Source organism: Argiope bruennichi, chromosome 1 (genome assembly GCF_947563725.1).
Source record: "Argiope bruennichi chromosome 1, qqArgBrue1.1, whole genome shotgun sequence".
Classification (NCBI taxonomy): Eukaryota; Metazoa; Arthropoda; class Arachnida; order Araneae; family Araneidae; genus Argiope; species Argiope bruennichi.
Genome location: NC_079151.1, coordinates 55,567,620 through 55,580,423, shown reverse-complemented (window position 1 = coordinate 55,580,423; position 12,804 = coordinate 55,567,620). Strand labels below are relative to the sequence as shown.

The window sequence follows — 12,804 nt, the reverse complement described above, 5'->3', positions numbered from 1 at the left end:
ACCAGAGTCCCCTTCTTTAAGTTTCTGTGCCAAATCAGCAGGAAGATGTTTGGCCCATGATACCAGATTTAACGTGCACCAGGTCCCCATACATGACGAATCTTCATTGGAATCGGATTTTAGAACCTGTGATCCTCCCAACCTGAAGCCGAAATCTCATTATTAAATCCCACTGACTCATCGAATTAATGGAAGTGGTTTATTGCACATAATCCTATCGTATTTCTTTGGTGGAATTTTAATTTCAGTAACCTAATGGCATAAATAATTTTGAGTTATGACTGAACATAAAATTCAAATCTTATTTGAATGAAAATTCCACAATCAATGCCTCATTGAGGATTTTTAATGATGCAAAATTTATGATGATTGTTATATTTCTCGTTTACAGTATGTCAAAGAAGTATTGGGAGACATTACAAGCTCATAGATTTTTATCATAATATTTTACTTAAATATACAAAGGAAACCAAAACAAAGAAGTAAATATTATTTTGTTATATACAAATATTTTATTATATTTTTATATCGAATATAATTGATATATAAATTATTATGATTTGTATATCAATCATAATAATTCAAATATTCTCATATTAGTGCAATTATAGTTATAATTGAAAATAAAAGAAATCAAGTGAGAAAACATGCTCAAAAAATATTGGGACATTTCCCAATAAATTAAGAAAAACAATGCAAACTTAAAGTTAATATATTGTTGGGCCACCCTTGCTTTTTATGCTTTCTTATAGTCTGTTTGGCATAAATTGGACCAATTATTTTTCAAAATGATCCATAGATTTTGATTCACTTTCATTTTCTTAAGTACTCCTTGTTAGAAATCTGATGTTTATATAGTTTTTGCTGCAAATAATCCCACACGTGATCAATGGGATTAAGGTCTGGACTTTGTGGAGGAGTCTTAATAACACCAGGACAGTGGTAGAGGGTAATGGTAATCTGTAAATATCAGCAGTATATTTCGGGTCATTACCTTAGTACAGTTTAAAATGTCTTGAGATTCCCAGTTTGCGTGCTCTTTGCTTTAAATTTCACTTGAGAATGTCGAGATAAACATATTTATTCATTGTACCACCAATAAAATGTAAATTTCCGACACCAGTGCTTGTCATACAACTCCAAACTATTTTTGCCACTTCATATTTGACAGTAGGCCGTAAATCTTTGACATGCATTGCTGTATTTAGTTTCCACCAAACGTTTTGCTTGCCATCCGATCCGAAAATGTTATATTTGCTTTCATCAACAAAATTACGCTTTTCCAAAATTCTTTTGGATGGTTTACATACATTTTAGTAAATGCTAGTTTAACTTGTCCATTCACTTTGCTGATGTATTGCTTTCTTTAACCCTTTAAAGGGCCATTTTTTTCTAGTCATATTATATTAAAATATTTTTAGGCTTGAAATTAGAATAAGAAAAGGGATTCATTTAGCTTATTAGATAAATTTAATCTGATTAATTACTTAATTTGGTTAATTAATAATTAAGTAACAAATCAAGACACATCATTTTGTCTGAGATAAAGAACTGAAGCATCTAAGTTTCTGACTTACTAAAAAAATTTGTCAGAACTGATGCCAACCTACATAATTTCATACAAAGATTGATAAATTTGGTGGGAAGCATACTTCCCACGGCTCTAGAAAGGGTTAAGGTACTCTGCCATGATATTTATCTTTCCTTAAAAAATTTCTGACAGTTTCAGGATTTACAGATTTTCCGAACTTACTTTTACATTGCAGAGTCAATGTTATTGCATTAGATTTTAGAATAAAGTGAATTTGTTTCATAATTCACCTCTCTTCAAGTTCATTAAATGCCTGATCTTTGCTTGTTTTTAACACTGTTTGTTTTCTTGAACCTGCGAATAATGTTCAAACAGTAGACTTATACAATTTTGACATATATCCTATACAGCGAACTGATTTTCGATTTTTCCAATTATTATTGACTTATTACAATATTTCGCATATTAACCGATATATCTTTGTCTCTCGCCATTTTTTTCTTTAAGTAATCTTATCTATTGAAACTTTTAAGTTTAAAATTATAGTCTAAAAAGTGGTAGAAAATTCAATTCTATTATATATTTTTTGAATTTCTTAATTCAAAAGTGTCCCAATACTTTTTCGACACGTATTTGCTTTTGAATTATATGGAAAAAGATAGATCAAATTATAATTCTAAAATGCCAATAAAACTTTCCATACAAACTGTACAAAAGATGTTAAAATATTTCTTGATTCATTTTGTTTTTATTTTAAGATGATAAATAGTTTTATAAGTAGCTTTATTATTATTCATGACAAGTGCCGCAATGCTTTTTTTGAGTGACTGTATATATTTTATGATTTATTTATTTAATGGATGTAATATGTATCAATCGAAATTATTTTTTCGCAATTTGCTTTAAGCAAAACAATCTTTGGATAAGCTTGTAAAGTGAAAAAATATAATAATATATTTATTTATTGCATTTTTTCTCGTTTTAAGAAGGATTTTATTTAATTTAAAAATGGAAAAGTTTATTTTATGAAAGAAAAGTTTGCAGTTTTATATCACATAACTCTGAAATACAATTATTTGTCATTTTGTTTATAATGAAAGCGAAAACATAAAAAATATTTATTTTTTACCAGATAAATATTTTTCGATTTTATCAAAAAAAAAAAATGTCATGGTTTCATAAATTTCAGAAAAGTTATGCAGATGTTGCTTTATGTCGCAGTGCAAATTAATTGGAATATTTACATGAAAATATTTTCCGATCCAACACGTTTACTATGGTACCAATCAGAATTAATTACAACTGAAATAAAAATTTGAAAATTAATGAGAACGAAAAAAAACTTGTCAAGAATGCTCATTTTAAATCTGTTAAGGAACCATTTTTAATAAAAAGGAGCATTAAGAATTTAATACTGCTTTTTCATTGCTTTTTTTATCAGATGGAATTTAAAAGAGCAATAAATAAGTAGTAGAAATATTTGCGAAGTGTAAGAGGAATCTTATTTAATAGCATTCACAAGTCGTCTTTTTCGTTTATATATAAAAACTAAATACACTTCAATGATTTTCGGCATTTTGTTAATTAGAATATTTCTAAGAGAGAGAGAGAAAAAGAAAAAAATTTAATATATTGAGTTTTTAAAAGTTTCATGGAATTGTATCGAATATTATTTTTTAAAAAATTCTGAAGAAAAAAGAGGAAGAAAAGAAATATAAAAAAACAGAGTGAAATATTTAAAGTTAGAATATATTTGCTGGTTAATAAAAATTCAAAATTTAAGTAAAAAAGTGCTTAATATAAATTGACGCAAATGCATCTCTCATTATGCTCTTCATATTTTTTTTCCATCTTGAATTGTATGCATTAACAATTTTATATTTAATCTTTAATGATTTTTTTTTGAGAGAACCAATTTAAATGTTGAATATAAACTACATGATGAGCACTTTTTGTTGTATTTAAGATGTTTCTAATCAATCATTCCAACGTTAATTTATTTTCCTTTACATGCATATATCATATGCAGGGGAAAAATGATTTATTAGCTTAATGTTCTGCTGAGGAGTTATATTTTCTAGTATAAATAGTAAAAAGAAAGTATAGTAATCGCCAAAAAACTGGAACACGAAATTTTGACGATTCTCCACGTTATAGATCTCCCTGAGTTAAAAAACAACACACTTTTGGAAAATATCTGTCTGTTTATCTGTGCCAAAGATAACTCAGAAAGGCTTTGAGCTTGACGGTTGAAATTGGATATAAAGTCTTTACACCTAACTTGCAAATTTTGAGTAAAACGAACACGATAACTACAAAACGAAGAGAGCTAGAGAGGTAAGATTCAGTATACAGATTTAACATCTATAGTATAGACATTTATCGAATTTTGAGTCAAGTCCAATAAAGACGTTCTGTACTTTCAGAAGCATATAAACGCGATAATTCAAAAACTCAGACTTAAATATATCAAATACGATAAGGGATTTTGTGACTACAAGTGTATTTTTGTGACAAATTTTTGTTTCAATAGATTGAGAAAAACACGTCTACAGCATAAATTCGAATTTTGGATACTATTAATACACGCCAGGGATTAATCACTAAAATACTCACCAGGGATCGCTTGATAGATTCAATAAAAATGCTAAATTCACTCCAAAAGTTAATATTTCGCAAATATTGTACACCATGTAAGGCATTCTCTGGCCTGACAACTTTAATTAGAGAATATGCGAGAAAGTTTTAGAGGGACATCTTTAGCTGGTTAATATTAGCAATGATGAGATGGTATCATTAATTCTTAAGCTATTATCTCTTTTTCTGCACTGCCTGAAAGAAGGGGAGTCACAGAGGGCGTACCATTTGGTATATTATAACATCTGCAGCGGATATTTGACAAATTGTGATTCACAACAAAACAGTTAAGATTTAACCAGTATGAGAGTATGGTTCCATATAAAATACTTAACTTTTGTTGAAGCCATCAATATGTAATACAGACATGTACGTAGAATTAATTTACATTGCGTTATTTAATCCGAAAGCCTTTCAGTAAATATGTTTCCTCCCTGTTTTTGGTTACAGCTATTGAAGAATTCGCAAGATCGTGATAAGAGAACTTTTGCGAATCCATTTATAAGCGCAATTCGTAATTTAAGAAGCTCTGTTCTATCTCTTAACAAGTAAATTTTTGGGTTCCAAAATTTATTTTTTACTTAAATTAAAATTCTGCGGAATGTATGCAGCCAGTTTGCGCTAAAAACGAATTGACAAAAATATCACCCCCTTTTTAATTTCCATAAATGCTTGATAAGAAGAAACTCAGATACTATGTTGTTTAAAAATCGATAATTTCTTAAACTGATCTGTATAAATAGCCTGTCAAAGAAAGTAAGAAAATTAATAGAAAGAAAACATTTTTCAGAATGAGATATAGAAATATGACGTAAATTTTACGAATCAGTCAATGGCAGCAATATGTAGAGAGTTACGAGCGACTGCACAAGATATGAATGGCTTAGTATGATGTCAATTTATGGATTGGATATGTCAGACTTAATAATGCAAGAGCTTTATTTAGCTGCATTGAGCTAAAAATATATTTGACTTTTTATGAATTTCGCCTAATGGAACAGCTCAATAGAATTAAACAATTTTCGCCTTGAAACTAATTTTATTAAGCACAAGGCCAATTATTTTTTTTAACTAATCAAGTTCAGATGTATTAGTGAGTTATTTGACTGGGCCAAATGATATAGTTTAATGCTTTTTTTTAATTCAATACACTAAAGTCATTCCTATATATATAAAAATTGATGTGATAAAGTTCTTAAATACGGCGTGGAATATAAAATGCCTATCATTCCTGTTACGTATAAAAGTATGATTGAAATAATAGTTTACCCTAAAGAATGCCTTGCATGAATAATACTTAGTAGTTAAATTTTGATTTGTTATATTTACTTTCAGTTTTAAAGGAACACTAGACAATTTTGAGAAGGAACACGAGGAACGTCATCTTTAAACCTTGGTCAGATAAAGAGGATGGTTCCTGCGATTGCACCTCCTATTCAAGTTTCTTTAGCACATCAACGGGTAACTAAACGAACAGATTTACAATGGATTCAGCATGTACTAAAACTCCGTATACGACGGTTTTTCACAGGAACCCGAATTCGAGTATAAATTTCCTCCATATTCGGAGAGTGATTTTAATATTTGGCCACTATAACCCCAGACGTAACTGGAAGTATGATGAAGTAAGTATGATTGAAATTAATGCTTAATGGGAAGAAATATCATAATAGTAACAATAAATATGATTAGAATAATACTTATAAGAATAATATAAACAATAACCTGCATCTTCTTATTTCTACTGCAGCCATGAATTCCACTCTTAAAATTATATTACATATTGAATAATTTATGACTTTATTACCATGAAGTTAATATTAAAACAGCTAGAGTATTTTGTTTTTGTTTTAGAAAAAATATTTTCCAAAATACGCTCTCTTTTCTTAAAAATAGCAATTTCTATGAAAAAATATGCTACATTTTCCCACCAGAAGGCTAGCTTCTGCTTAGTTCTATAAACAATGTGATCCCCTTTTAGTTTAATTAACTGTCACGAACTGCTTAAAATAACTTGATTTGCTTCCTTAGATACATTTATATATCGTGTCAGCTTTATAACCGACAGCTCAGATAAACCATCGTCGTCAGAGAAACAATTTTCTTCTTTACTTAGCTAATAGATTGAAGTATCAAGCATGCGCTTCCCGATGATTTGCATTGTTTTACTGAGGTTTATTGGTTTGTTTTTATTAACAGAAAGATATTCTTTTGAAACTTTAATAGTTAGATATAAACAATGAAATCTTCTGTTTGCTATTTATGCGTTCTGCCCATAAATCGTGCTCTCTATGTAAGGCATTTGTGGATGCTTGCCAAATTAGAATAGATTTAAAGACAAATCTCGTTTGCAAATAAAATAAAGTCAAAAATGGGAAAAATCAGAAACATTGTTAGCTGTTTTAGGCATTAGGATGGAAATAATAGATAAAAATAATGTCTTAATAAATAATTTCTTATATCATAAATTTGTAAGAATATTATTAATATGAGAATTCAATATACAGTACACTCCCGATTACCCGCGGAATTGGGTGGCGCGGCCGCCGCGGGTAACAAAAATCGCGGATAATCGGAAAAAAGCTAAAACCGGGTATAGCAAAAGAGAAAACAGTCATTTCAACTTTGAAAAATCGTTTTATATACATTAAAACGTAAAATAAACAGCAGGAAATGTTTAACTAACGCTTAATATTTGAGTATATCACTCAAAACTAACCTAAAATGCATTTTCTTAATGAAAATAGAAAAGTGCTTTCTACTTACGAGAGGCGTCAAGGATACACAGAAAAATTAATATATATGTATTGCTTTAATACTGTAATGTATTATGTAATTACAAAAGCATAGCTGTAAAACTACACCTTTTTGAAGAAATCAGTCATTTGTGTTTGCTTCTTGCTTTGGAAGCATTTTCTCTTTGCTTGGAAGCAAAAACAAACACTTAGTACGGCAGGCGCGGATAATCCGCCCGCGGATAATCGGGAGTCTCCTGTAATATAAATATGTAAAATCATGTTATAATTATGCTATAAATGCTATTGTTAAAATTCTTAAAAGTAACGGCCTGGATGTAATTTAAATAAGTGTTGTTTTACTTAAAAAAATTCGCATTTTTTTAACTGTGTAAAAAAAATTAATAATTAATAATAATGAATAAATTAATGAATAATACTATTCATCATAGCTTATACATTTTGAGCAAATTTCATTTTAAAAAGTGATATAAATTCATCGTATCGTATTTACATTCACTTAAATTAAGGAGACTTGATAAAATAATTTTTTTATACAATTTTGACAAAATCAGTTTTATTTGGCAGTGATTTAAAAGTAAAGAGTTAAAATTTAGATTTCAAAAATATTTTTTCCATTTCAGAAATTTAAAACTTAAAATTTTAAAGTTTTCTTTTGAAGTTTTGTAAAAAAAAAATGTTGCTTCTTATACGGTTTTTAACAATTACACACCACCTTTTTTTGAGAATACTCTTAATGATCTTAGACGAATTAAGATATCTAAATTAGTTTCGGAGAAAAAAAAATATTTACTCAAAAATTGTTCTCATTTTATGGAAAATATCAGATTTTTTTTTCTGCTTTCACTATTTAAAAAAAAATTTCAGATCATATTTTTAAAAATCAATGCCTAATTCTATTAAGTTAATATTTCTGAGTTTACAGAAAAAAAATGAAGCAGTTTCAATAAGATGTGTTTGACATTTAGCATTGTTCAGTAAACATGATTTCGGGAAATTTAAACAAATAGATCTGATCCTTTGACGAGATTAGCAGATCTCGCCTGCTTTTTCCGTTGTTGATTTCAACAATGAGGAGAGAGTTTTATCGTTGAAAAGGGAAAGATGATTGGCAGCAATGAAGTCCTTATGATGCATTAACTGGCGAATATATTGAAAAAAATTCTTGCCGCCATTAATACTATAATTTTGTTCGAAAAATAATTTTTTGTTTTTAATAATTATTAAAAGAGTGCATTTATTGCATTTGATTTTTAAATATTTTTATGTTGAGTGGATTATTTTTACATCAAAGAAACCCAATTAATGTAATACTTTTTGAAACAAGTTTTTTAGACATTTAATGGAATAGTTAATATTTAATAAAGCATCATTTAACCGTAACGTTGTTAGTAATCAAAAAATATTCAAAAACAAATGTTCTCTTAATCTTGTAATTCCTAATAGTACTTATTTTTTGGAAATACTGCTATATCTAGTAGAAGGTATCCGATTGGATTTTCAAAAGCATTTTGATTTTTATATAATATTATTTCTAAATTTATAAATATAAAATTACAAATATTAATGTCTATGTGAGTTAAAGAATCAAATAATTTATAATATACGGTTTGAAAATTTTTGAGAAACTGTAGATGGCCAAATAAATAAATATTGTTGTTGTTTATAATCGCAACAACAATATTTATTTATTTGGCTTGTAATAAGGCTTGTCATAGACAAGCCCGCTGCCGAAGTTAGCTATTTCTAAGCCGAAAGAGCATCTCTTGTTTTTCAGTAACGTCATCTAGGGCCAAGAGTACGTCTTAGCTATTCCCACTCACAACCCTTTTTACGGGGCGGACTTCATTCACTCATCCATAGATCGTAATTTAGACCTGAATCAGAGAACGACACCTCTGAACCAGTGCCCCCAGTGGTATTACTCTCGACATGGAGGTCTCTGTGACCACGTAGATTTATACGTGTGCCAGCCACCACCACACACACGGAGAGTCTTCGGACCGGCGGGGTTCGGACTCATAACCAAGGAATGCAAATCCAACGCCCTACCAACCAGTCTATCCCGGCTTTAAATAAATAAATAAATTAACACAATCTTAAACTTGGAGGATAGGTTTAAATAAAAAAAATGGCAAAAACGTTATCATTAGGAAAGGATTGTTTATCAATATTTCTTCTTTAATATATCCTTTAAAACTGAGAATTCACAAATAAGCAATTAATTTTTCATTTTCGAAATCGAAATAGTTTTCGGAGGAGATGGTGACAAAAGAATAAAATTAATTTTTAAACGAATCTTTGTGTAATGAGTTTAATGCCTAAATGTTTACTAAACTGGTTTCTGATATATTGCTGCATCTGCAACAGTTAAAAGCGGTACTTTGAAAGAGTTTGAAGTGAATTGGGAAATAAAATTCTTATTTCTACAAATGATAGAATTCAATGTCGACAGTCTATATTTTAAATTGTTTTAAGTACCAAGAAAATGAATTTGATGCAAATTCGACTAATTTACATAGTATTACTTTCGTGAGAAATCTTACTCGTACAAGTAAAGACGGCTAGAAATTTCGCCATTCACGTGTAAGTTTAACTTATTTCTCTCTTTATTCTCTTCTAAGTAGGATTATCTTATTAGTATTTTCTTATCTACTGTACCACGTTTTGAAGCATTTGATGCTTTCTTACCTTCAATTGTGCAATTGTCCGAATCTATTAATAGAAGACTGAATCTATTTGGATAAAAATAATCATAAACCCTATATCATAGACAGGCAGCTTGATTTAAAGATTTCATAATGAAAAAGCTGCTACTGGATGATAAGCTACAACTTCCTGAACCTTGATGGAATTTCGGCAAAAGATGGAGCATTCCAGTTGCATCAGGGATGACGAACGAATACTTTAAAATAACAATTAGTAAGATAAGAATATTTTTATGGTTCGACGTTTACACTTTGCAGGGTGAAAGTTCATTCTACCACAATTACAATGCCTAATTTCCCTATTCAGTCTCATGCACACGATAAAATTTCATATTTTCAAGCATATATACTCTGCTAACATTCAGTAAATTTACATATCAGTTACGGTTATCAAACAGAAAAAGTTATTCGATTTCAATGAAATAACTGTGAATTTAGATATCGAGTGAAATTAAATTGAATCACGTATTGATTCAATTAAATGTTTGTGATTAGCTCGAAGTATTAAAATAAAACCTTAAGGAAAGAGTGCTTCAATTCTTATAATAAAAAAGGACGAAAGACAATATGAATTTAGAAATGAATGCAAATTACTTCATAACTGAAAGGCAGAATTTTCTAACAATTCCCGTAGTAAAATATATCAACATTATTATAATATTAATATTGTATGCAGTCCATTCTATCCCTTAAAGTAAAAAAATGATACATTTACGAATGTTTTAAATAAAATATGCAAACTGAGCCATATTTGTTCAGTAAAGAGTCAAAATTCCAGAATTAATCTGAAAATCTCAGAAATTGTTTGAAATCATTGCAAAAATATATGATATAGAGACAAGGAACTCGAAATTTGCAAAGAACTAGAAATCACAATTATAATCATTTAACTATGCAGATTTCTTTACGGTTTAAAAAGATGCATTTTTTTTTTTGTTTTGGAAAGATGTAGTCGTATTGTTTCAATTTAATGTATAATTTATACTTCAAGTGCTTATGAATTTAGCTTAATTTATGTATCGAATTACTACATCTGTCAGCGTTTTAAATGTAGCTTATTGGTTGAAAAATATGGTTATTCAATGTGCGAATCATGCATGCAGTTAAGAAAGTCATCTTTATTTAGAGCTCATTTACAATATACATACAGATAAGTTTTATCTAAATGATTATATTTAATAAAACGAAACTATTGTATAGGTTTATTTTAATTCGCTTAAAAATATTGTGTCATGACTTCGATTGACAGAGGATTTGTTCATTAAAATGTATTTATATTTTAGCTTTGTTTTGAGAATTCATTTGATTTCAAAGAAATTTAAAATACTGTGAGGAAACATTTTATTCTGTGTTTACTAATCTATAAATTCAGAATAGTCATGTAATGATAAGCGAACAATAAATAACAAGTAATTCCAATGAATATTTTATCATACTGAATTATTAATTACTTTAATTTCATTTAATATCCAATAAAGAAGTTGACATAATTTTCAAGTGCATTAATTTAAAAATTAAATAAATTTTTGTGGAATAGATATGCATTAAGTAATTAGTGGATAATATAATTACTTAAAAAGTAATAAAAAGTGAATAATATAATTACTTAACTGTAGACGGCTGTAGAAGAATTTGATATTTATGAAGTATCAAGAAAACAGTGAATTTTCAACTCGTACACTGAGGAAAGAACTTCCCAACATTTTCCCGCCTTTTAATTCAGACGTTTCTCGCATATCTACAGACATGAAAGTAAGAATTTATGACATTATTGATAACTTATCTTACATGGTAAGGTCACTCGTTCTTGAAAGAAAGCTGAGTAATCAATAAAGAATTAGCAACTGAAAAGCAGCGGTGGACATAAAAAGAATATAATTGCGATATTATATTCTTTTTTTTAAACCATCTATGAAAAAAAATGCAAATTTATTTTGATATAATAATGCTTAACTTTTCGCTTGAATGTCCATTTGCAAATATTCAAAGTAAATAATGTTTTATATATGAAATCTGTAAATATTAAAGACATTTAATAAATACAATGTAAACATTTTTTAAAACAAATTTTTTTTCATAGTATTAAAAAGCAGAATTTTTGTATTTTAATTATTTCCTGTATTTTAAGATTACTTTCTCCTATATCTTTGTTATAATTTATTAGAATGAAATTTTTCAATAATTTTTTTTTCCAAATTCTCTACATGATGGCGCCACAATCATAAAGCGAAACATTAATAAAATTAAATGTTAGATTAATATAGACATCGAGAATACACTTTTACAAAATTTTAAAATTCCAGTCCACCAAGAAAGAAATGAAAAATCGATTATTATTTTTCACTTCTACAAACCTGAAAAAATAAAATTAATTTAAAAAAATGAATAAATGCATTTTAATTGCACTTACTAAGCTATTATATTAATCTATTAAAAAAGATTAATTTTCTAAGTATTCGGTAAACTGTTAAATGTTTTGGAATGCAAACAGCTATTTGAAAGTGCATTGTTTCAGAAAGTAACACTGAAATAAGTGGCTACATATAGTACATATAATAAGGTTAAAAATCTTCTATCGCTTCTACATGTGAACCATTACCAAGATATAGTTGAAAAAAATATTTTAACTCTTTATTATTAACTGCATATAAAAAGTCGCAATTTATATGAAAAAATTATATATCAATAAAACGATTAAATGGTATGAACGGTAATAAAGAATTTAAAATTTTTGAAAAATACTTTTTAAAAATTTTTTTGACGAAATTCATTTGCTGATGTTTACATTTTTCTAAATATTTGTTGAATCGTTTGCCTGATATATTATGGGTTCATTAATCTTTCTTTTGAGAATATGTTTATGAATGAAAGTTTTAAATAGTATATATTACATTATCCGTTCGCAAAACTTTGATGCATTTTAAAATTTTGATAAGTTGTGCTTACTTATTTTAACACATTATATTTCTGAAGGATCGCAAAACTCATCGATCAAGTTTGGCGAATTTTGGATATAAAATTTGATTTATCACCTAATTGTAAGAAATATGCTTTTTTGACAGCTTATTTTTATATTTTCAACGATTTTTTCTTTTCTACTGATTTCAATAATAATTTACCGTACCTTCTTCTTATTATTTTTCTGGGTAATTATTGACAATTTTTATAAAGA

The 12,804-nt window shown here is 28.0% G+C and overlaps 1 protein-coding gene across 3 annotated transcripts in view; it reads right to left on the bottom strand.

Moving 5' to 3' along the window:
- The window catches only part of LOC129970684 (uncharacterized), a 49,304-nt gene extending 37,965 nt beyond the window's left edge, over positions 1–11,339 (bottom strand). Inside the window, exon 1 of one of the 3 annotated variants that reach the window (XM_056084480.1) lies at positions 11,244–11,339. The gene's annotated coding sequence lies outside the window, so the exon portion shown is untranslated. Of the gene's footprint in view, positions 1–7,032; positions 7,066–11,238 lie in introns of those variants that run through there. The other 2 variants (XM_056084482.1, XM_056084483.1) reach the window with 2 other exon arrangements.
- Between the last annotated feature and the right edge of the window lie 1,465 nt (positions 11,340–12,804).